Here is a 25,743-nt window from a genome sequence, read left to right on the forward strand (position 1 = left end):
TTCATAGCTCAGATTCACCTTCTCCTTAGTACATGCTGAGCTGTGTCACCACTGGGATTTCATGGGAACTCTTACAGAGCTGGCCTTTATCATTTTTAATAAAAGTCTCAATTCCTTTTTCTTTACTTAAAAAAAAAGAAACCCCAAAATAAACTTTGAGTTGCTGAAGAATTTTTTCATAATCAATGACTCTCAAGAAGATGAAATAAATAGGAAATTTTTAGGAAGGAGAGTAGAAGGGCAGACTTCAAATAAATGAAAGTGTTGTCATCTTTTTAAATTTCATAAAGATAAAACAGCAACTTGATGTAATTGCAAAAAGGGTCATAGGGCCTGTTATGTCACCATGAGCCATCTTTATCTGACCACTTTGGTAATTAAAAACCAAAATTTTATAATCTTAAGATTTTAAATGGGCTAGAGGTTTTCAGATTCTTACACCGGACAAAAAATGACTTTTTATTTTTAACCAAATTTTACTAATCTTGTCTATAAACAAAGACTGAACAGATTCTAGACTTGTCAACAATGGTCCAATCCTGCTCTATTTATCTCAATTTTACCTAGATTTTCTGCATAAAATAACTACTGAACCAAACCAATTTCTTTCTAGTTTCTTGCATTTTCCCTTTAGGAGTTCCTGAAGATTATTATAAGATAATGAGACATTTGCAGAAAGTTTTCCACATATTCTCCTTTGATAGCACTGTAGTTTATACTCATAAAGATTTTAAGCCAAGAGATTCTAATGTAAATCTAACAGTTTGGCCATTAATGATCATTAGTGTCACATCTAAGAAACAATTCTGGTTGGTGTTATTTATTAAAAGCAGTCAAAATGTGCCATTATGGTCCTAATTACATATTTACTCAGATGGCCTTATTTATCCACAAGAAAAAAAATAATTCCAGGCAGCTGCTAGAACTTCTATACTAGGCATGCAAGAAACATGAAGTCCTAATACAATAGAATGATGTCCTTGAAGAGAAATATATTTATAAAGCGCTTTGTTGATAATAATAATGATAAAATCTTATGAATGCATTGATTGCACTTTCATATTCATGCAGCAGGTTGAATGAGATGAGACACAAAGGAACTAAAAGAAGCTTCTGTTTCTGACAGGATGGTGGAATAGTCATACCCCTACCCCAGGTCAACTCTAGAGTAGGTAACTCTGTTGGCTTACTGCTCTAGTTTCAGCTCTATTTTATTTGTTTTTGTCTTTTTAAAAATTTAGGACTTAATGAGTTTATCAATGTTTTACCTCCTGACCTCACCTGGGCCTACCGTGCCCCACAGGAGGAGATGGCCAAAGTTACTACACACACATTCACCCACTGTATTGCTCAGATGCTGGAGGATCCCTGGGATTAAGATAGAGGAGAAGTAGGAGGATGCTGGAGGGTAAGAGGGGGCAGAGCCAGGAGAGGAAGGACACTCCAATTTCAGGCTTGAGCAAGAAATCTTTGTGTATCTCCAAGCGGCATTCAAGTTACCCTCCAGTTGTGAGCTGAAAGCTGGACTCAAAGCCGTGGACATGAAAATTGCATCCTAGCCTTGGCAAGCTCAGCCACCCAACCATAGCAACATCTCTAATGGGCTCAGGCACAGGAATATTTTTCCTGAAAACAGTTTATTGTATGTACTTTAGAAATTCTAGGGAACAAGTATCCAGTGAACACAGAGCTGGGAGTATACACCTGGGGCTAGGGTAACTGCTCTGGTGATCCCCGGTGGGGCTACTGCTCTGGTAGTACAAGGCATAATATGATATGTTGTATTTGTGGGGTTAATATGTCTGAAAACAAATTGTGAACTGGTCCATGAGGTCTCCCTGCTGGGTGGGCATCTTCCCAAAGGAGAGGGCTTCTTCACAGAGTGACTCCATGGTAACTTAGTGATCTCATGTAAGACAGAAGTATCATCAGTCGATCAATTGCAGAGATGTTCATGTACAGCTACACAGTGCCTGAGGAAAAATAAGACAGAGAATGAGAGGAAGAGTGATGGATGTGAGAAAGGGGGGAAAGGAATAAAAAGGAGAAAGAATAAAGCATTCTGGCAGAAGTGTGAATGGGTTTATCTCTGTACACAAAAACAACATCTGCATGGATATTGTCAGATAAAACATTGTCCTGCTTGGGGAAGCCGCACTGAACAACAATGTGTCCTTGATCATGACTATGTGCCCATCAGAGTTGGGTCACCTTGTAACCTTAATGCACTTGAAGGAGCCGTGACAGATTTCCTCCAGGGCTACCTACAATACTGAACCACAGGTCAGTCTTGACCCTTCTGCTGAGAATACAGGGGTCCTGGGACTTGTCTGGGAACCTTACTCAGCTCATTGAGATTAGAGTGGTCAAAGTCACCCAGTGGTTTCTAATTCTCATCCATATCCATGTCATCTGGAACAAACGTGTTGAAGGACTGAATAAGGTGCCCCTCTGCACAGAGATTTTGAAAGGGTTTAAGCAAGCCCAGTCCCTTATTAATAATGCAATATTAATTTCTGCTTTTAATGATCTATTTAATAATACCACATTTCCATCACTGCATTTGCTTTACCGATTTGAGGTTCAGAGATACTCAGTCACCCATTAGGTAGGGAAGGACTGGAGACTAGAGACCCAGGTGGTGAGACTCCCTTGCCAGTGATCTTTTTCATGTATCTGAGGCTCAAGGACTTCTCACCAAAAGAGTTTGTAGCCTGAAAGGGCTTAGAGACTGGCTTTGTGTCACAGAGAATTCTTGGATCTCATATCTCTGTGTATCTTCACATACACATAGGGAGGGAAGCAATCAAATGGGATTTCCATGCTCATGGTAATTAGTACAAGATCTGTTTCAAATGGAGGGGGTGGTGTTCAGGAGAGATGTCCCAGTCTTGCTCTGCTTCCAGCACTGTTTCCCTTCTTCCTCTCCACAGGGAGAAAGCAAAGAGACTAAATAAACGGGAAGGCTAATTGGCTGAAGAATAGCACAGAAAAATGCCTGGTGTTCATGATCAAAGCTCACAAAGTAGTATGAACCAAGGGGCCATCATCTTGTACAGAATTATGCTCCAGGAGGTTCTGCTGACACTGAACTCAACAGGAATGGAGCTTTCTGGAGAACCACATATACGTAGGCAGGAAATAAATTTACATATGGCTGGGTCTGTTCATAAGGTAATAACCAACTGCATTCCATTGGACACAGGTGATTTAATACCAATGGACAAGAATTATTTGCATTAATATCTGTTTGACACAACTCAGCAGAGTTGTAAGGCTCCAAGACCATGAAAATATAAAAATCTGTTATGTTTCCATATAGACTAATAATGAACTATCAGAAAGAGAAATTATGAAAATAATCCCATTTACAATTGCATCAAAAAGAATAAAATACCCAGGAAAAATTTAACCAAGGAGGTGAAAGACATGTACACTGAAGTCTACAAGACATTGATGAAAGAAGTTGAAAGGAATGAAAAGATATTCCATGCCCATGGATCAGAACTCATATTGTTAAAATGTCCATACTGCCCAAAGCAATCTACAGATTCAATGCAATTCCTATTAAAATTCCAATCACATTTTTCAAAAAATTAGAACAAACGATCCTAAAATTTGCATGGGCTCACAAAAGACCCTAAATTGCCAAAACAATCTTGAGAAAGGAGAACAAAGCCAGAAGTATTACTAGCTGATTTCAAACTATATCAATGGAACAGAATAAAGAACCCATAAATAAACTCATGCACTTATGGTCAATTAATTTCTGACAAAGGATCCAAGAATACACAATGGAGAAATGATAGTCTCTTCAATAAATGGTGTTGAGAAACCTGGACAGGCACATGCAAAAGAATGAAAGTGTACCACTACTTTACAGCATACCAAACAAACAAACAAACAAACAAACAAACAAACAAACAAAAAAAACTAACTCAAAGTGGACTTAACACCTGAATGTAACACCTGAAATCATAAAACTCCTAGAGGAAAACAGGTAAACTCTATGACATTGGTCTTGATAATGATTTTTTTAAGTATGACACAAAAAGCAAAAGCACAGGAGTTCCCATCACAGCACAGCAGAGACGAATCCGACTAGGAACCATGAGGTTGCAGGTTCAATCCCTGGCCTTGCTCAGTGGGTTAAGGATCCAGTGTTATCATGAGCTGCGGTCACAGACATGGCTCAGATATGGTGTCGCTGTGGCTGTGGCTGGCAGCTACAGCTCCGATTCGACCCCTAGTCTGGGAACTTCCATATGCTGTGGGTGCAGCCCAAAAAAGACCAAAAAAATAAATAAATAAATAAAAATAAAAAAAAAAGCAAGCACGAAAGTAAAAATAAACAAGTGGGACTATATTAAACTAAAAAGCTTCTGCACAGCAAAGGAACCATCAACAAAATGAAAAGTCAACCTTCTGAATGTGAGAAAATATTTGCAAATCATGTATCTTATACGTAGATAGATATATATATAAATCAAAATATGTAAATAACTCATACAACTCAATAACAAAAATATCTGATTAAAAAAATGGGCAGAGGATGAGTTCCCGTTGTGACTCAGTGGTTAACAAACCTGACTAGCATCCATGAGGATGCAGGTTCAATGCCTGGCCTCACTCAGTGGGTTAAGGGTCAGGTGTTGCCTTGCCCTGTGGTGTAGGTAGCAGACATGGCTCGGATCCTGCATTGCTATGGCTATGGTGGCAGCTCCAGCTCCAGTTCCACCCCTAGCCTGGGAACCTCCATTTGCTGTGGGTGTGGCCCTAAAAAGACAAAAGGGGGGGGCGGGCAAAGGATTTGAATACAAATTTTCAGAAGAAGACAAACAGTTTGCCAACATGTACACGAAAAGATGTTCAACATTACTAATCAATAGCAAAATGCAAATCAAAATCACAATGTGGGGAGTTCCCATAGTGGCTCAGCAGTAAGGAACCCAAATAGTATCCGTGAGGAAGTGGGTTAAATCCCTGGCCTCCCTCATTGGGTTATGCACCCAGCATTGCCATGAGTTGTGGTGTAGGTTGCAGACAAGGCGCAGATCCCATGTTGCTGTAGCTGTGGTATAGGCCTGATGCTAGAGCTCCGATTAGACCCCTAGACTGGAAACTTCTACAGGCCACAAGTGTGGCCCTAAAAAGATTAAAAAAAAAAAAATCACGTTATCTCACCTCACACCTATCAGAATAGCTATTATGAAAGAAAAAGACAAGAAAGAACAAATGTTAGTGAGGATGTGGGAGAAAAGAGAACCCTGTATGCCCTACTGGTAGAGATGTAAACTGTGCAACCACTATGGAAAACAGTATGTATTCTCAAAAAATTAAAAATTGGACAACCATATGATCCACCAATTCCACTTCTGGGTATTTATCCAAAGAAAGCCAAAACACTAATTCAAAAAGATATCTGCACACTCATGTTCATTGCAGCATTATTTACAATAGCCAAGATGTAGAAGCAACCTAAGTGTTCAGTGGATGAATGGATAAAGACAATGTGTTAAATCTCTGCTGTGAAATAGTATTCAGTCATTTTAAAAAAAGAATGAAATCTTGCCATTTGCAGCAACATGGATGGACCTGGAGGGCATTACGCTAAGCAAAATAAGTCAGACAGAGAAAGACAAATACCATATGACCTTACCTACTTGTGGAATATTAAAAAGAAAAAAAAACCTCATAGATACAAAACAGGTAAGTTGTTGCCAGAGGGGAGGAGCAGGGAGTGGACAAAATGGTTAAAAGGGGTCAAAAGGTATAAACTTCCAGTTATAAAATAAATAAATCATGGGGGTGTTAATTTTTTTTTTAATTTTTAAAAGGCCCATGAAAGGTAGAGATAACCTGGATTCACTATTCAGGAGAGTAATTAATTCTTTTTTTTTGCAATTCCAAAGTCTTTCACAATGTTTCATGACATTCCAAAATACCTCCAAAAGTGTGTCATTTGGTAGAAGTACGTGTGATCCTTATTTATGCTATATTCTATTATGTTGGACACCAAAAGCTGTGATCTCTCTCAACCTTCAAGTCTCACACATTTTTTTAGGAAATAGCTGTCTCATTTTTTTTGCTTGAATCTCTGCATCCTGAATTATAAGTCCATGGAGGTTGGGCCAGCGTAGTGTGAGTTCACTGTATTATCCTATCCCCAATATATAAGCACAAACATTGCATACCTCTTTCTTGAACTATTTTTCCCTGGCAATTTAGCTCTCCTCAACATTTTCTTATTTTTCAGAATTTGCTTATAAAATTCCTTATAGTTGTGGTCAATATTCCATTTGAATTGGAACATAGCTTCTCCAGTGACCACATTGGACTTATCTTATTCTTCTTTTCATTAAAGACTGATAAATGAGAAAATATGCTCAACATTAGCATAGGAACCAGTATATTAAATATGCACTGGCATAAAGTTAAAAATTCTGATAACTTCTTCTCAAATTGGATTTGGTAAAACACACAATGCCATCGTTCACAACATAACTTGCTTTTTTCAATACTGAGGAAGAAAAACCAAGCAGGAGGCATAACTCTCCCAGACTTCTGGCAATATTACAAAGCCACAGTAATCAAAACAGACATACAGACCAATGGAACAGAACAGAGAACCAGAAATAAACCCAGACACCTACAGTCAATTAATCTTCAACAAAGGAGGCAAGAACATAAAAGGGGAAAAAGACAGTCTTTTCAGCAAGCATTGCTGGGAAACCTGGACAGCTGCATGCAAATCAATGAAACTAGAACACACCCTCACACCACGCACAAAAATAAACTCGAAATGGCTGAAAGACTTAAATATAAGACAAGACACCATCAAACTTCTGGAAGAGAACATAGGCAAAACATTCTCTGACATCAACATTACCAATACTTTCTCAGGTCAGTCACCCAAAGCAACAGAAATAAAAGCAAAAATAAACCAATGGGACCTAGTCAAACTGACGAGCTTTTGCACAGCAAAGGAAACCATGAAAATAACAAAAAGACAACTTACAGAATGGGAGAAAATTGTTGCAAATGATGCAACTGACAAGGGCTTAATCTCTAAATTATACAAGCAACTTATACAATTCAACAGCAAAAAAGCCAACAACCCAATGGAAAAATGGGCAAAAGACTTGAATAAACATTTCTCCAAGGAAGATGTACAGATGGCCAACAAGCACATGAAAAAATGCTCAACATCCCTGATTATTAGAGAAATGCAAATCAAAACCACCATGAGATACCACCTCACACCCATCAGAATGGCCATCATTAATAAGTCCACAAATAGCAAATACTGGTGGGGGTGTGGAGAAAAGGGAACCCTCCTGCACTGTTGGTGGGAATGTAAGCTGGTACAACCACTATGGAGAACAGTATGGATATACCTTAGAAATCTATACATAGAACTACCATATGATCCAGCAATCCCACTTTTGGGCATATATCCAGATAAAACTTTCCTTGAAAAATACACACGCGGAGTTCCCGTCGTGGCGCAGTGGTTAACGAATCCGACTAGGAACCATGAGGTTGCGGGTTCGGTCCCTGCCCCTTGCTCAGTGGGTTAACGATCCGGCGTTGCTGTGAGCTGTGGTGTAGGTTGCAGACGTGGCTCGGATCCCGCGTTGCTGTGGCTCTGGCGTAGGCCGGTGGCTACAGCTCCGATTCAACCCCTAGCCTGGGAACCTCCATATGCCCCGGGAGCGGCCCAAGAAATAGCAACAACAACAACAAAAAGACAAAAGACAAAAAAAGAAAAAAGAAAGAAAGAAAAATACACACGCACCCACATGTTCATTGCAGCACTATTCACAATAGCCAAGACATGGAAACAACCCAAATGTCCATTGACAGATGATTGGATTAGGAAGATGTGATATATATACACAATGGAATACTACTCAGCCATAAAAGAGAACAAAATCATGCCATTTGCGGCAACATTGATGGAACTAGAGACTCTCATCCTGAGTGAAGTAAGTCTGAAAGAGAAAGACAAATACCAAATGATACCACTCATCTCTAGTACCTAATATACAGCACAAATGAACCTTTCCAAAGAAAAGAAAATCAAGGACTTGGAGAATAGACTTGTTGTTGCCAAGGGGGAGGGGGAGGGAGTAGGGTGGACTGGGAGCTTGGGGTTAAAAGATGCAAACTATTGCCTTTGAAATGGATAAGCAATGAGATCCTGCTGTGTAGCACTGAGAATTATGTCTAGTCACTTATGATGGAGCATGATAATGTGAGAAAAAAGAATGTATACATATACGTGTGACTGGTTCACCTTGCTATACAGTAGGAAATTGACAGAACACTGTAAACCAGCTATAATGGAAAAAATAATAATCATTATAAAATTAAAATTAAAAAAAATAAAACTACTTGGCTCTGCTGTGAACAGTATTTACATAATAATAATGTAAGCACTGAATGTTGATTTCATCAATAAAATCTTTGGAAGGATGGAGAGTAGAAAGGGAGTGACATTTAAGAGGTAAAATTCTCATCCATCCTAACAGAAAATCAATAGACAATTCCAAAATGAAAATAAATGAATAAATATCATTATAGGAGTTCCATTGTGGCTCAGTGGTTAACGCACCCAACTGGTATCCATGAGGATGCAGGTTTGATCCCTGGCCCCACTCAGTAGGTTAAAGATTCGGTGGCGCTGTGAGCTGCAGTGTAGGTCACAGATGTAGCTTGGATCCGAGTTGCTGTGGCTGTGGTGTAGGCTGGAAGCTGCAGCTCCAATTCAACCCCTAGCCTGAGAAGCTCCATATGTCTTGAGTGTGGCCCTCAAAAGCAAAAACAAAAAAAAGAAAGAACAAAACAAAAGAAGAGTTCCCGTAATGGCACAGTGGAAATGAATCTGAGTAGGAAACATGAGGTTAAGGGTTCAGTCCCTGGCCTCGCTCAGTTAAGGATCCTGCATTGCCGTGAGCTGTGGTGTAAGTCGCAGATGCGGCTTGGATCTGGTGTGGTTATAGCTGTGGCATAGGCTGGCAGCTGTAGCTCTGATTAGACCCCTGGCCTGGCAACCTCCATTTGCCACAAGTGCAGCCCTCAAAAGCGAAAAAAAAAAAAAAAAAAAAAAAAAGAAAAAGAAAAAAGAAAAGAATAAATAAATATCATTCTAAGTATAATCCTAAGAAGTACAAAAATCAATACAAAACAAAATGGTTAAGACAGTTAAAATGTTTGCCTCTAGAGAATGTGATTTGGGTGGCAGGTGTGACTGGTGCAAGAGATTACGGTCACAGTATCTTAGGCATCATCTGATTTTTTTCAACTTCTATTACAAATGTTTTTAAAGTTCTTTAAAGGAAAGAATTAATAAGAGCTTTGGGTGAAAACTAGCCCAGCTCCCTAAGAGTATTATTTCTTCCTTCACTGAACCCCAATAAGACTTTATACATTATGCCATGATGGCCCTTCTCATAGTGTATAACCATTTACAGTTATTTAATAACCCCTATGCCTCTCTCTGATGGCTCCTTCCTCCTAACTGTTTCCTCTAGCCCATCACCATTTCTGAGTTGCTCTAGTCATAATAAAAACAATTCATTTGCAGTTCTGCCTCCTCCAACTCTTGACTGTAAGATTCTGGAATTTCTCACTCCTGTCTCTCTCAGTGCCTAGCTCAAACCATGGAACACAGTAGGTGTTCAATGAATGTTTATTAAATAGGTAAATTAGATAAAATATTGAATGAATAAATGTATCTGTTTCTGAGAATCTCAATAGAGCCTACAAATGCATTTTCCATCCATTAAATATTAATAGATAAGACAGCAGAGTTTCCCGTAAGAACTGTTATATGTTCTTTAGGAAAAGTTTTAGTTGTTTCATAACAATGAAAAAACAACAACATTGTTTAATATAAAATGCTTGGCAATATCACATACCCATCAGTATCAAAAGTGTGAGATGTTTAAGTAAGAGGTGCAGACTCCCAAACTCAATATGACTGAAAATCAGCTTTAAATGATCCACCAGCTATATGTAACTAATAGTTACAGGACCCCTTTCAGGTGGTGAGACCACCTTATCAGAGAGGCATCTCCTGAGTGCCCTCCTTAAAACTCACCCTCACTCCCACCATTGCCACTACTAGACATCCCTGTTATCTTTGTTCTCTACCTTTCCCTGTAGCATTTCCTACAAAAGGGAAGCTCACCTGAACTCTGGTGTCCACAGTCTTTATTGAGGCACCATGGTCAACACAAAACTTTCTGCAGTGATAAACATTCTATTTCTTGACATGGATAGTGGCTACACAGGTGTTTACACACTTGTCAAAAACTTTGAGCTGTACACTTAAAATTTTGTGCATTTTACTGTATATAGATTATACTTCAGTAAAGTTCTCTCAGCATTAAGACAAATGGAAGAGTTTAAAAGATAAAATGTGTGCCATTGTCTGTGTTATATGTTGCCATAAAACATTATTTTGTAAAAGACGCTCCTCATGAATCTCCAAATACAAGTAGTTGTTGTGGACTGAATTCTTGCATCCTCTCAAAATTTATATGCAGAAATTCTAACCCCAGAATGTCTATGTCTGAGATAGGGCCTCTTAGGAAGTAATTAAATGAGGTCATAAGGGTGGGAGTCCTGATCTGATGAGATTGGTGTCCTTATAAGAGGAGACACCAGAAAGCTTGCTCTCTCTCCCACAAAAACGAAATCATATGTGCACACAGTAAGAAGACATCTTCCTGCACGCCAAGAGAAGAATCCTTAGAATGAAACCTACATGGCCAGTACTTTTATCTTGGGCTTCCCAGCCTCCAGAACCATGAGAAATAAACTCATGTTAATATACTACTGAGATCCATCACCATTCTGGAGGTGAGGCCACTCAGCTACTCGACACCAATCACTGAACATCATAGGGATACTAAGGCAGGCCTATTTCTGGAATGGGCAACTTTGGCTCTAGACTCCCCTTCAGCCTTACCCAAACTTTCTTAGAACTGTACCATAATCTAAGACTTTTCCTTCCCTCGCTCCTCCACAGCAGACCTGCATTGCAGTCTGATAGCATTCTAAACCTCCTCCAGCTCCTTTCCCATTTTCCTTCATAGATATTCTCCCCAACAGATCTTTTGCATAGATAATACCATCATGGTATCTACTTCTCAGAAAACTCAAACTAACATAACTCCTTAGAAAAAGGAAACGAGATCAGATCAACAAGTTATGTGGCAGGAAAAAAATCAGTTGTCATTTAACAAGAATAGTTAAGAATATTACAGAAAACTTAAATGTCAGCTACATATATGACAAACTTACCTGTCTAATTACTTAAAGTGGTATTGACTATGAGATCCAAGGGAACTGAGCTTCTTTGAAACCACTGTTTCTTCAAAACTTTATAGATAACTGTTACTAGATCTCAAAATACATCCTCACCACAACTCTACCCCAATCTTGTTTTTTTTTTTCTTTTGGGGGTTGCACCTGCAGCATATGGAAGTTCCCACGCTAGAGGTCGAATTGGAGCTATAGCTGCCAGCCTATGCCACAGCCACAGCAACGCGGGATCCAAGCCACATCTGCAACCTACATCATAGCTCACAGCAATGCCTGATCTTTAACCAGCTGAGTTAAGCCAGGGATTGAGCCCATATCCTTATGGATTCTAGTCGGGTTCATTACCGTTGAGCCACAATGGGAACTCCCTATCCCAATCTTAAACAAGACAAAACCAACTGATGGTTTTAGTCATTGTCCATTATTAAGGACATGCTAATAAGGTTGATGAAAAAAAAAATTAGGTCACAGAGACCATGACGAAGGACATTCAGCTACCAAGGACCTTGAAGGACTGGCTGTATCTGGATAGCTCTAGAAACATCTTACTTTATTTAATTACTTAAAGTAATTCCGTTCATCAGGCTACTTCAGGCAAGAACAGAGTGTAGCAACAGCACTAATATCATCTTGCCCTGCCAGTGACTCCTCACTGCAGCTTTAGTTTGAATTATGGGATGTTCTGTCATTACCTATTTGCAGCAGTGACTCTGTGATCATAGCAGTGTGGCTTGAGATTGGTCAACACATCATTAACTTTCTTCTTCTTCTGAGAACTCAGGACATTCTGTCTGAAGAGTCACATCATGGGGGACACTTAAGAGTTTTCTACGCACTGGAAAAGAAAACCTAAAGTGCATTGGATCTTTTCTTAACTTTGAACAATAGTTTACTTTTTGGTTGCTGTTTTCATAAAAACAAAAGAAAGAAACTCAGGAACCCATATGTTTTAATTGCTCTAGGGGAGAGGAACAACCTATTTTGGTTCAGGCTGACTCTCTAAAATGGATCTTTTATGTTCTGACTATATCACAAGAAATCCCTATTGTATTTCCCTAATCCATTTACTCTCTCAATCGAATTCACTCATTTTCCTTTATACAGGTGAGACCATTTTGGCATCAGTGGAATCGCAATATGTATATCTTTCTACAATGCTCTCTTCAACATTGAAATTAGTCTTAGAAATGCCACTTATCACTTTATGTGAGCTTTCTCATTTTTACCTCATTTATTTTAACTGCTGCATGGTATTATATAGCATGGATATATAATAATGTATTTATAAGGACACTCATAATCTATTTTCCCCTATTAAAAACAATTCTCTAAGGCCTCTTTGTGCACAAATGCAAGTGTTTAGGATTAATTTCTAAAAGTGTAACTGTGAGGTTAAAGCATGTGTATATTTCTAAAGGAGACCCTAAGGAAGTGTTCTCCATAAAAGTCATGTTTTTTACATTCCTACACATCTCTCCAAATCTTCTCCACTACTGGGTATTAGTAACATTTAAGCTTTGCCAATCAAAAGAGCAATTCTATGGATTAAGAAGACATGGGACATATATACAACATAATACTACTCAGGCACGAAAAAAAAAGAACAAAATAATGCCATTCTTGGCAACATGGATACAACTAGAGATTATCATACTAAGTGAAGTCAGTCAGAAAGAGAAAGACAAATACCATATAATATCATTCATATGTGGAATCTAAAATATGGCATAAATGAACTTATCTACAGAAATAGAAACAGACTCACAGACATGGACAGTAGACTTGTGGTTGCCAAGGGGGAGAGAGGGTAGGGAGTGGGACGGACTGGGAGTTTTGGGTTAGTAGATGCAAACTATTACATTTAGAATGAATAGACAATAAGGTCCTACTGCACAGCACAGGAACTATATCCAATCTCCTGGGATAGACCATGATGGAAAATCACATTTTTTAAAAAAGAATATACACAAACACACACACACATATAAATATATATATGACCAAGTCACTTGGCCATAAAGCACAAAATGGCACAACACTGTAAATCAACTATAATAAAAAAATTTAAAAAGAGCAGTCCTATAACTTCCCAATTATTTGAAGTGTCATCTTTATCATATACAAAAATACCGTATATATTCAAATGCCACATCTTAGCCTATTGGTGTTTTTGTATGTTTTAATGCCTGATAAGAAAAATACCTTCCTTGCCAGGGGCTGGGAAAGGGGAAATGAGCACAGGTCAAAGGGTATAAAGTCTCAGTTATAGGAATAATAAGTTCTGAGGCTCTAATGCACAGCTTGGTGATTATAGTTATTAATAAAGTATTGTATGCTTGAAAGTTGCTGCAAGCAGATCTCAAGCATCCTCATCACACACACGAAGAGTTAACTATGTGAAGTGACAGATGTGTTAATTACCTTGATCTTGGTGATCATTCCACAGTGTATATGTATATCAAATCAATTATCTCATTGTATACTTTAAAGACAAACAGTTATATTTGTCAATTTTTCTTGATAAATCTGGAAAAAAAAACCCAAATACCCTTGCATTACTCTTTTCTGGTTCTTTTTCCTAGCTATTCTTTCTTATTTTTCCATATAGTCTTTAGGGTTAGACTATTAACTTCCAAAAAAAAAGTTCTACCTAGTACTTTGGGAGGGGGGACATGTTAAATTTATAGGTTAATTTAGGGATAAATGGTATGTTCACGATGTTGAATTTCTTATCCAAACACACGATGTACCTTTCCATTTATTCATGCCTTCTTTTTACATCCTTCAGAAGCCTTTTCAAGTTTTATATTGATCCTTCATGTTTCTTACTATTCTAAGTGCCAAGTTTTCTCACATCATCTAGTGAGTCATATACATAAAGATGTATTTGTTTATTAATTTTTGCATTTTTCTGATGATTAGTCATGCTGATGATTAGTCAGCACCTTTTTATGTACCTGCTGGCTATTTGTATGTCTTCTTTGGGAAAACGGTTATTCAGATTCTCTGCCAGTTTTTAAATCAAATAGTTTAGGAGTTTTGTTGTTGGGTTGAATGAGTTCTTTGTGTATTCTGAATATTAACCCCTTAACAGGTAATTTGCAAACATTTTATCCCACTCAGTAGGCTGCCTTTTCAGTTTGATGATGGTTTCCTATGCTGTATAAAAGCATTTTTGTTTAATGTCGTTCCATTTACTTATGGTGGAAAGGTTTTGTTTTTTTTTTTTTTTGGTCTTTTTGTCTTTGTTGTTGTTGCTATTTCTTGGGCCGCTCCCGCGGCATATGGAGGTTCCCAGGCTAGGGGTCCAATCGGAGCTGTAGCCACCGGCCTACGCCAGAGCCACAGCAACGCGGGATCCGAGCTGCGTCTGCAACCTACACCACAGCTCACGGCAACGCCGGATCGTTAACCCACTGAGCAAGGGCAGGGACCGAACCTGCAACCTCATGGTTCCTAGTCGGATTCGTTAACCACTGCGCCACAACAGGAACTCCTTTTTTTTTTTTTTTTTAATTACATATCCAATCCCTTTAACAGATAGAGAATTGTGCAGACTTTATATTTCTTGTGGCAATTCTAGGTAAGTTCTGTTTTTCTAATAATTTTTATATTTTATCTAAATTTTCAAATTTATTGGCATGAATTTGCATCTAATATCATATATATTATGATATACATTATACATATTTAAGGAAAAGCACTTTATTTGTGGAATGGTTTTTGTTTGTTTAGTTGGCAGGGGTTTTATGTTTACATTACATCCTTAGGACTTATAACTGGAAGTCTGTACCTTTTGACCAATTACACCATAAAAACACACACACACACACACAATGGTTTTTTTAGAACAGTTTTTGATTCTTTGCAAAATTGAAAGGAAAGTAGAAAGAGTTCCCATATACTCTCTGCCCCCACCCTCCACATCCAACCTACTACTGACATTCCCCACCAGAATGGTACATTTGATACAATCCATGAACCTACACTGACACATCATTATCATTCTAAATTGATAGTTTACATTAAGGCTCCCTCTTGTACATTCTCTGGGTTTGGACAAGTGTATGACATGTATCTGACATTAGAGTATCACACAGAATATTTTTACTGCATTAAAAATTCTCTGTGCTGCCTTTTATCTTTTTAATGTGTATATGATATTTTATTCCTAATACTGCTTTCATCTTCTCCCCTTATTTTTTTCCCCTTATTTCTTGATCAGAAAATAGAAAAAAAAAAAAAAAAAAAAGAGGAGTTCCCGTCGTGGCGCAGTGGTTAACGAATCCGACTAGGAACCATGAGGTTGCGGGTTCAGTCCCTGCCCTTGCTCAGTGGGTTAATGATCCGGCGTTGCCGTGAGCTGTGGTGTAGGTTGCAGACGCGGCTCGGATCCCGCGTTGCTGTGGCTCTGGCGTAGGCCGGTGGCTACAGCTCCGATTCAACCCCTAGACTGGGAACCTCCATATGCCACAGGAGTGGCCCAAGAAATAGCAACAACAACAACAACAAAAGACAAAACCCAAGAAATAGCAACAACAACAACAACAAAAGACAAAAAAAAAAAAAAAAAAAAAAAGAAAAAGAAAATAGAGATCAGCAGCTTTCAGACTGTTCATGAAGTAGATTCTCCTTTCTTTGCCATACTGACAGAAAAACCTCTCAAAATATGGCTGCCTCTGTGATTCCTTGTTCAGTCTAGAGCCATTCTTCTTCATGCAAAGTATAGGACTCCCATCCTGGGATTGCTGGTTTTGCCTTCCAGGCATTTACTTTGGAGAATTGTGCTTTGCCAGTTTGATTTAAGTTCTCTGTCACAGGGATGGATTCTTTAGGCATTTTCTTGCATTCCTATTTACCTCCTACTTCAGTTGTTACTGGTTTTTCCTATACTATGACTCAGTTACTGATGTGTCTCTTAGTTTCATTGAAGATGGTGTTTGTGTTTCTGGTTCCTACTTTGAGGTGTTTTGTTGTTCCTGAGAATTTCCAAGAAGAGAGAAAGATATCTTTAATCCGCCTTCTAAAACAAAACCAGATGACTGTTATACTCAACTTCATGGGATCTGAATGGGATTCACTGAATATATAAATCTATTTCGGTATGATTACAATTTTCAAAACAGTGAATTTTCCAATTCAGAAATATGATTTTTTTCACTTATTTAGGACTTATATCTTCTTTATGATTTTTATTTTTTCATTACTTGATTTACAGCATTCTGTCAATTTCCACTGTGCAGCAAAGTGACCCAGTCATACATATATACATATATAGATAGATATACATATATTCTTTTTCTCACATTATCCTTCATCATGTTCCATCACAAGTGACTGTATATAGTTCCCTGTGTTACACAGCAGGAACTCATTGTTTATCCATTTCAAAGGCAATGGTTTTCATCTATTAACCCCAAGCTCCCAGTCCACCCTACTCCCTCCCCCTCCCCCTTGGCAACCACAAGTCTATTCTGCAAGTCCATGCGTTTCTTTTCTGTGGAAAGGTTCATTTGTGCCATACACTAGATTCCAGATATAAGTGATATCATATGGTATTGTCTTTCTCTTTCTGACTTACTTCACTTAGTAGGAGAGTCTCTAGTTCCATCTATGTTGCCACAAATGGCATTATTTTGTTCTTTTTTATGACTGAGTAGTATGCCATTGTGTACATGTATCACATCTTCTTAATCATTCATTTGTCAATGGACATTTAGATTGTTTCCATGTCTTGGCTATTGTGAATAGTGCTGCAATGAACATGTGGGTACATGTGTGTTTTTCAAGGAAAGTTATGCCAAGATTGGGATTCCTGGGTCGTATGGTAGTTCTATTTTTAGTCTTCTAAGGTACCTCCATACTGTTTCCCATGGTGGTTGTACCAATTTACATTCTCACCAACAGTATAGGAAAGTACCCTTTTCTTCACACCCTCTCCAACATTTGTTAGTTGTAGACTTACTAATGATGGCCATTCTGACAGGTGTGAGGTGGTACCTCATAGTAGTTTTTATTTGCATTTCTCTAATAATCATTGATGTTGAACATTTTTTCATGTGCTTGTTGGCCATCTGTATATCTTCTTTGGAGAAATGTCTATCCAGGTCTTTTGCCCATTTTTCAACTGGGTTGGGGATTTTTTTGCTGTTAAGTTGAATAAGTTTGTATATTTTAGAGATTAAGCCCTTGTCAGTTGCATCTTATGAAACTATTTTCTCCCATACCGTATGTTGTCTTTTTGGTTTTTTTTTTTTTTATCATTTCCATTGCTGTGCAAAAGCTTGTCAGTTTGATCAGGTCTCATTGTTATTTTTTTCCTGTTATTTCTGTGGCTTTGGGGACTGACCTGAGGAAACATGTGTACAGTTGATGTCAGAGAATGTTTTACCTATATTCCCTTGAAGGAGTTTGATGGTGTCTTGTATTACATTTAAGTTTTTAAGCAATTTTGAGTTTATCTGTGTGCATGGTGTGAGGGTATGTTCCAGTTTCATTGATTTACATGAAGTTGTCCAGTTTTCCCAGCAACACTTGCTGAAAAGATGGTCTTTTTCCCATTTTATATTATTGCCTCCTTTGTTGAAGATTAATTGACTGTAGGTGTCTGGGTTTATTTCTGGGTTCTCTATTCTGTTCTATTGGTCTGTTTTTTTGATACCAATACCACACTGTTTTGATTACTGTAGCTTTATTACATTGCCTGAAGTCTGGAAGAGTTATGCCATCTGCTTGGTTTTTGTTCCTCAGAATTGCTTTGGCAATTCTGGGTCTTTTGTGGTTCTATATAAATTTTTAGTTGTTTGTTCTAGTTCTGCAAAAAAAAAAATGTCATGGGAAATTTGATAGGGGTTGCATTGAATCTTTAGACTGCTTTGGGTACTATGGCCATTTTTATGATATTAATTCTTCCAAAGCAGAAGCATGGAATATCTTTCCATTTTTTTAAAACCTCTTAAACTTCCTTGATTAATGTTTTATAGTTCTCAGCATATAAGTCTTTTACCTCCTTCCTTGGTCAGGTTTATTCTTAAGTATTTAATTTTTTGGGTGCGATTTTAAAAGGCATTGTATTTTTGTATTCCTCTTCTAATATCTCATTGTTAGTAAACAGAAATGCAACTGATTTGTGAATGCTAATCTTTATGCTGCTACTTTGCTGAATTTGTTGATCAGTTCAAGTAGTTTTTGGATTGAGTCCTTAGGGTTTTTCATATATAGTATCATGTCATCTGTACACAATGACAATTCTACCTCTTCTCTTTCAATTTGGATACCTTTTATTTCTTTTGTTTGAGTGATTGCTGTGTCTAGGATTTCCAATACTACATTGAATAAACGTGGTGAGAGTGGGCATCCTTGTCTTGTTCTAGACAAGGAGACTTTCAGCTCTTCTCCATGTAGTATTATATTTGCTGTGGGTTTGTCATAAATGGCTTTTATTATGTTAATGTATGTGCCCTCTATACCCACTTTGGTAAAAGTTTTTATCGTGAATGGATGTTGGACTTTGTCAAATGCTTTTTCTGCATCTGTTGAGATGATCATGTGGTTTTTGACTTTTCTTTTGTTAATGTGGTGTATGATGTTGATTGATTTGTATATGTGGAACCATCCTTGTGAACCTGGGATGAATCCCACTTGGTTGTGGTGTATGATCATTTTTATATGTTGTTGGATTCGGTTGGCTAAAATTTTGTTGAGAATTTTTGCATCTCTGTTCATCAAAGATACTGACCTATAGTTTTCTTTTTTTGGTAGTGTCTTTGTCTGGTTTTGGTATTAGGGTGATGGTGGCTTCATAGAATGTTTTTGGGAGTGTTCCTTCTTCTTCAACCTTTTGGAAAAGTTTAAGAAGGATGGGTATAAGTTCTTTGTATGTTTTGTAGGATTCGCCTATGAAGCCACCTGGTCCTGGACTTTTGTTTGTAGGGAGTGTTTTTATGACATATTCAATTTAATTTCTAGTGATCAGTCTGTTCAAGTGATTTATTTCTTCTTGATTCAGTTTTTACAGGCTGTAAGTCCCTAGAAAGTTGTCCATTTCTTCTAGGTTGTCAACTTTCTGGGAATATAATTGTTCATAGTATTCTCTTGGGGTTTTTTGTATTTCTGCAGTATCCACTGAGATTTCTCCTTTTTCATTTCTTATTTTGTTTTGCTTTTTTTGGGGGGGAGGGTTCTTCCTCTCCTCTTCCTGGTAAGTCTAGTCAGAGGTTTGTCAATTTTGTTTACCTTGTCAAAGAACCAGCTCTTGGTATTATTGGTTTTTTCTATTGTTTTTTTGAATCTCTGTTTTATTGATTTCCTCTTTGATCTTTATAATTTCCTTCCTTCTGCTGACTTTAGGTCTTTTTTGTTCCTTTTCTAATTCATTTAGGTGGTGGGTTAAGTTGTCAATTTGAGGTTTTTCTTCTCTTTTAAGGAAGGCCTGTATCACTATGAATTTCCCTCTAAGCACTGCTTTTCCAGCATCCCATAGATTTTGAATGGTTGTGTTTTCATTATCATTTGTCTTGAGGTATTTTTTAATTTCCTTTTTGATTTCCTCATTGATTCATTGGTTTTTTAGTAGCATGTTGTTTAGCCTCCATGTAGTCAGTTTTTTCTCATTTCTTTTCCTGAGGTTGATTTCTATCTTCATGCCACTGTGGTCAGAGAAGATGCTTGAAATAATTTCTATACTCTTAAATTTGATGAGGTTAGTGTTGTGTCCCAATATGCGGTCAATCCTTGAGAATGTTCCATGTGCACTTGAGAAAAATGTATATTATGATTTTTTTTTATGTAATGTCCTGAAAATGTCAATTAAGTCTAACTTTTCTATTGTGGCATTTAGGATCTCTGTTGCCTTATTGATTTTCTGTCTAGAGGATCTGTCCATTGATGTGAGTGGGGTGTTAAAGTCTCCTACTATTACTGTAGTCCCATCAATTTCTCCCTTTATGTCTGTTAATATTTGTTGTATGTACCTGGGTTCTCCTATATTGGGGCATGTATATTGATCAATGTAATATCTCCTCTTGCATGGATCTTTTTATCATTAAACAGTATCCATCAGAGTTCCCATTATGGCGCAGTGGAAATGAATCTGACTAGGAATGATGAGGTTGCAGGTCTGATCCCTGGCCTCGCTCAGTGGGTTAAGGATCTGGCATAGCCGTGAGCTGTGGTGTAGGTCACAGACATGGCTTGGATCCTTCGGTGCTGTGGCTGTGGCGTAGGCCAGCAGCTGTAGCTCCAACTGGACCCCTAGCCTGGGAACCTCCTTATGCCAAAGTGTGGCCCTAAAAACCAAAAAAAAAAAAAAAAAAAAAAAAAAATCCTCCATCTTTGTCTTTCTTTATGGCATTTGTTTTTAAGTCTATTTTTTCTGATATGAGTATTGCAACTCCTGCTTTCCTGTCTTTTCTATTCACATGAAGTATCTTTTTCCATCCCTTCACTTTCAATTTATCTATGTCCTTTGCCCTAAGGTGAGTTTCTTGTAGACAACATATTGTAGGCTCTTGCTTTTTTATCCAATCTGCCACTCTATGTCTTTTGATTGGAGCATTCAGTCTATTGACATTTAAGGTGATTATTGCTAAATATCTATTTACTGCCATTTTAAAACCTCCTTTTCTATTGATTCTGTTTCTGCTTTGTTCTTTTTTTTTTTTCCTTTGGTTGGATGATTTCCTTTTGCTTTATCCTTGTGTCCTTTTCTTTTTAGTTTTTGTGAAAATAATGTTTGGTTTTGATTTGTAGTTGCCCTGTTTTTTAAGTATGTTAACCCCTTCCTATATCTGCTTGCTTCAGCCTGATAGTCATATAGGATCAAATACATTCTTTAAAAAAAAAAAGAATCTAGATTTTCTTACTTTTCTTCCTCACATAATGATTTCGAAGTCCTTTTTTAACATCTTCATGTTTGTCCTTTTGCTTTTCCTTGTTTATATCTTTGCTTTTACAAAAAGTTTTTTTCCCCTTTAGATCTGTATACTGGCTTACTTAAGTGATTGCTTTCCAATTTTGATTTCCTCCATTCTATTTCTTCTTACTTCTTTTTTATTTGGAGAAACCCTTTCTGCATTTCTTTTAGGGTGGGTTTAGTATTGCTGTACCCTTTTAGCTTTTGTTTGTTGGAGAAATTCTTTATTCTCCTTCTATTTGAAATGATGTTCTTGCTGGGTAGATTATCCTATCTAGGCTGCAAATTTTTCCCTTTTAGAACTTTGAATATATCTTGCCACTCTCTTCTGGCCTGTAGTGTTTCTGTAGGAAAATCAGCTGATGGCCTTATAATTAATGCTTTGTGTTTCTCTTGCTATTTTTAGAATCCTCTCTTTAACTTCTGCCTTTTTTATTATAATATATCTTGGTGTGGGACTGTTTGGGTTCAACTTGTTTGGATACTTGTGTGCTTCCTGTATCTTTCCTGATATCTGTTTCCTTTAGTTTTGGAAAGTTTTCAGACATAATTTCTTCAAATATATTTTCAATCCCCTTTTCTTTTTCTTCTTCTGGAATCCCTATTATGTGTAGATTGGCCCACTTTATATTATCCCATAGATCTCTTATATTGCTTTCAAGTTTTTTCATTTGGTTGTCTGTCTGCTGTCCTGATTGGGTGATTTCAATTATTCTATCTTCCAAGTCACTAATTCGTTCTTCTGCATTATTCATTCTGCTCTTTAGTGCCTTTAACTCAGTTTGCATCTCTGAAAATGAATTTTCTAATTTTTCTTGGCTTCTTCTTGTATTTTCTAGTTCCTTTCTAAAGTAATCTGCATTACTATTTATATCTGCTCTTAATTCCTTGATACTCAGTCTTAATTCCTTCAGTATTTTCACTATCTCCTTTTTGAACTCAGTGTCTATTAGACTGCAGAGGTCTGTTTCATTGTTTGCTGCTTCAGGTGAATTCTCCTGGGGTTTTTTTTTTTTTTTTAACCTGGGAATGGTTCCTGAGCTTCTTCACTTCACTTATATTTTTCTTTTTCTGTGAGTTTAGGGAAACCAACTACTGTAGTCTTGGAGGCTACTTCTATGCAAGAACCACCCTATCTTACTGAGCCCATGCAAAGGTGCTGCACAGGCTGCTCCTAGCTGCAGGGTCCTGTGAAGTGACAGTGATCAGAAATGTGTGGGTGCTGCCTGGAGCATTTGGCTATGGCCGCAGTGGGGCAGGTGTGTTCCCAGGGGAGTGACAGCAACAACGGCTGGTGCTTGGTTGCAGTGCCCTCTTTTTTTTACTGACCTCTGAGGTGACTGGGGCCACAGGTGGAGCCTGTTCACAGACCTCTAGTGGTGGTGGGCCATGCTCCCCCTCTGGTTTCTGAAATGACTGCTGTGGTTTGTCCCCAGTGCCTGTGGATCACGCAAGAGGTGCCTTGTTGCACTTAGCTCCTTGCTGCCTTTAGCCCACCCAAGAGGCACCTGGTCTCCCACAGCCCAAGCAAGTGGTCTCTCGCCACCCATAGCCTGCGCCAGAGGTGCCCTGCCCTCTGAGAGTCTGTACACACGTACAAAGAAAGAGATTCCTACGGCAGTGCACCCCTCATCCTCTTGCCCTCCCCAGCAATGGCATCTTGCTTCTCCTGTGGGCCCAGATCTCCTCCCAGTTTCCCTCAGCTGTGGCATTCCGCTCCCCAGCCCATGGTGCACCACTCCTTAGCCTCTCGGGCTGTCTCCACACAGCCAATCCTAGTTCTCTCCCCAGAACTGATGAAGCCTGAGTCTCAGCACCCAGACCCCACCTAAGCATCTCAGGCTGTGGTGTCCAGGGTGGTGGTACAGATGATCTGTACAGCTCTTGCTCTGCTTTGCCCTCCTCAGTCCAGCTGCTGCACTTTTCTTGGTGACTTTGAGGTCCTTCTGTCTCCCCATCAATAAGGTGGCTTGCCAGGGTGTAGGTTCCTTTTTTCTTTCACAGCTCCCTTTCAGGTGTGCTAGTCTCATCCTAATTCCTTTTCTCTCTCTCTTTTCTTTTTCTTTTGTTCCTCCCAGTTATATGGAGGGTTCTTGCTCTTTTGGAGGTTTAGGTTTTTCTGACAGCTTTCAGTAGATGTTCTGTGTGAATTATTCTACATGTATATGAGTGTTTTTGATGTGTTTGTGGGAGAAGGTGAGCACATCTTCCTCCTCCACCATCTTGATCCTTCTCCCTCCATATCTTCTGTTTTGTTTTGTCTTTTTTTTTTTTTTTTTTTTTTTTTTTGTATTTTGAGGGCCACACCTGCAGCATATAGAGGTTTCCAGGCTAGGGGTCTAATCAGAGCTGTTGCTGCCAGCCTACACCAGAGCCACAGCACCACCAGATCCGAGCCATGTCTGTGACCTACACAACAGCTCATGGCAATGCCGGATCCTTAACCCACTGAGCGAGGCCAGGGATCAAACCCACAACCTCATGGTTCCTAGTTGGATTCATTTCTGCTGTGCCACAACAGGAACTCATCTCCCCCTATATCTTCTAATAACACTTTACAGTTGTTGCTGCTGTTGCTTTCAGATAATATTGCACAAATATTTTCAAGTTTATTCTTAGCCATTTAATTTTTGTTTGTTTCTATTGGGAACTGTATGGTCTAATGCATTATGTTCATATAGGGAAAATCTATTACTTTTTGAATTTCAATCTTTTATCCAACTGCTCTAACAGTAGAGAATCCTATCGGTGTGTCATTTTATTGTCTTGGGTCTTCTGGGAAGATAACAACACTGTCTACAAATGCAATAATGGTTTTTTCCTTCCTTTCAAATATTTACCTATCTAATTTATTTTTGGGTGTTATTGCATTGGCCAAAACCTCCAATGCAAGTAGAAGTAATTAGCATCTTTATGTTGTTTCCATAGGTGAAAAGAATTCTTTCCATGCTTCATCATTATATATGATTTTGCTGTAGATTTCTAAGAGACACCCTTTATAAAGTTTGAAAGGTTTCCTTTCATTCCTTCTTTTTAACATGAATTGGTGTTGAATTTTGTCAAATATTTTTTCAACATCTATTGAGATAATATATGATTTTTCTTCTCTAAACTATTAACTAGTGAATTAAATTATTGGTTTATCTAATATTGAAACTCTCCTGGGTTTCTACCATAAACCTTCCCTGATCATAATGTACTATTTTTTAATGCATGTGTGATTTCATTTCTTAGCTTTTATATGGGAATCTTGCACATCAGCTTCATTAGTGAGCTTTATCTGTGGTTTCTCCTCTGTGTGCACAAACCCTGTTAAATTTTAGCACAAGGAATATTGTCCCCCAACCACTCACCCTATAACTACACCAGCGATATTTTCTCTTCTACCTTCAAGACTTCGGCATCTCCATTACTGCTCTCTTCTCTTAAGAGTCCTCTCCTCCTAGGCCTATCTCCCATCTGCCTTCTCTCACCTAGAGCATAATGATAAGTGGATTCATCACTGTTCTCTGAATCCTAATTCAAACAAACCAACCCACATTAAGAAACTGTGGAAACAAAAATATAAACTGGTATTAGATCAGTAGTCCATCAACTAGGCATGACATTACCTCCCAATTTGGAGATATTTTTAGTTGTCAAAGTGGGGAGAATGCTACTAACATCTGATAAAGACCATAAATGCTGTTAAATATCCTGAAATGCACAGTACAGCCTCCCTTAAAACAGAGAATTATCTTCCCAAAATTTCAATAGTGCCAAGGTTGAGAAACCCTGTATTAGATAATATTAAAGAATCATTAATTTTATAAGGTATGAGATCAGGTTTTTTATCAAGTCTTTATTGGTTAGAGCTGCGTATTCAAACATGCAAAAGAATGAAAAAACATGAGATTCTGAGATTTGTTCTAGAACTCTTTTTTAAAAAATAGAGGGAAAGTAAATAAATAAGATTTAAAAAATAAGTTTTGGTGAGTTCCCGTTGTGGCGCAGTGGTTAGCGAATCCGACTAGGAACCATGAGGTTGCGGGTTCGATCCCTGCGCTTGCTCAGTGGGTTAAGGACCCGGCGTTGCCGTGAGCTGTGGTGAAGTTTGCAGACGCGGCTCGGATCCTGCGTTGCTGTGGCTCTGGCGTAGGCTGGTGGCTGCAGCTCCGATTCGACCCCTAGCCTGGGAACACCCATATGCAGCAGAAGCGGCCCTATAAAAGGCAAAAAGACAAAAAAAAAAAAATAATAATAATAAATTTTGAAGCTCAGTGATGGTTACATAGGTGTTCATTAGCCTCTACTTTTTAAAATATCTGTTAAAAAAAGCTAAAATATTTTAATTAAATTTAAAGGGCAAGACATTTTATGATATTCTGTAATCTTTTAATTCTTAATAATATAAAATAAAATACATATTATTTAAATGTCCATAATTTTATAAAAAGCATGGGCTGGAAGATCCAATGGACCTTGAATGGAGTTCCTCTCTGCCACCTAACAGTGGA

The 25,743-nt window shown here is 38.1% G+C and overlaps 1 protein-coding gene and 1 long non-coding RNA gene across 8 annotated transcripts in view; both read right to left on the reverse strand.

Annotated features, from left to right (window-relative positions):
- PRUNE2 (prune homolog 2 with BCH domain) overlaps positions 1 to 25,743 on the reverse strand; it is a 372,059-nt gene that overhangs the window by 293,750 nt on the left and 52,566 nt on the right. The window lies entirely within an intron of this gene.
- The window catches only part of LOC146407070 (uncharacterized), a 43,633-nt gene continuing 18,328 nt past the window's right edge, over positions 439 to 25,743 (reverse strand). Inside the window, exon 2 of the long non-coding RNA XR_014823042.1 lies at positions 439 to 1,973. This is a non-coding gene — a long non-coding RNA (uncharacterized LOC146407070). The remainder of the gene's footprint in view (positions 1,974 to 25,743) is intronic.

This window comes from Sus scrofa, chromosome 1 (genome assembly GCF_054392235.1).
Source record: "Sus scrofa isolate SSC_HxYL_T2T_F1_AM1 chromosome 1, Sscrofa_HxYL_maternal_Yorkshire_Landrace_v2.0, whole genome shotgun sequence".
Lineage (NCBI taxonomy): Eukaryota > Metazoa > Chordata > Mammalia > Artiodactyla > Suidae > Sus > Sus scrofa.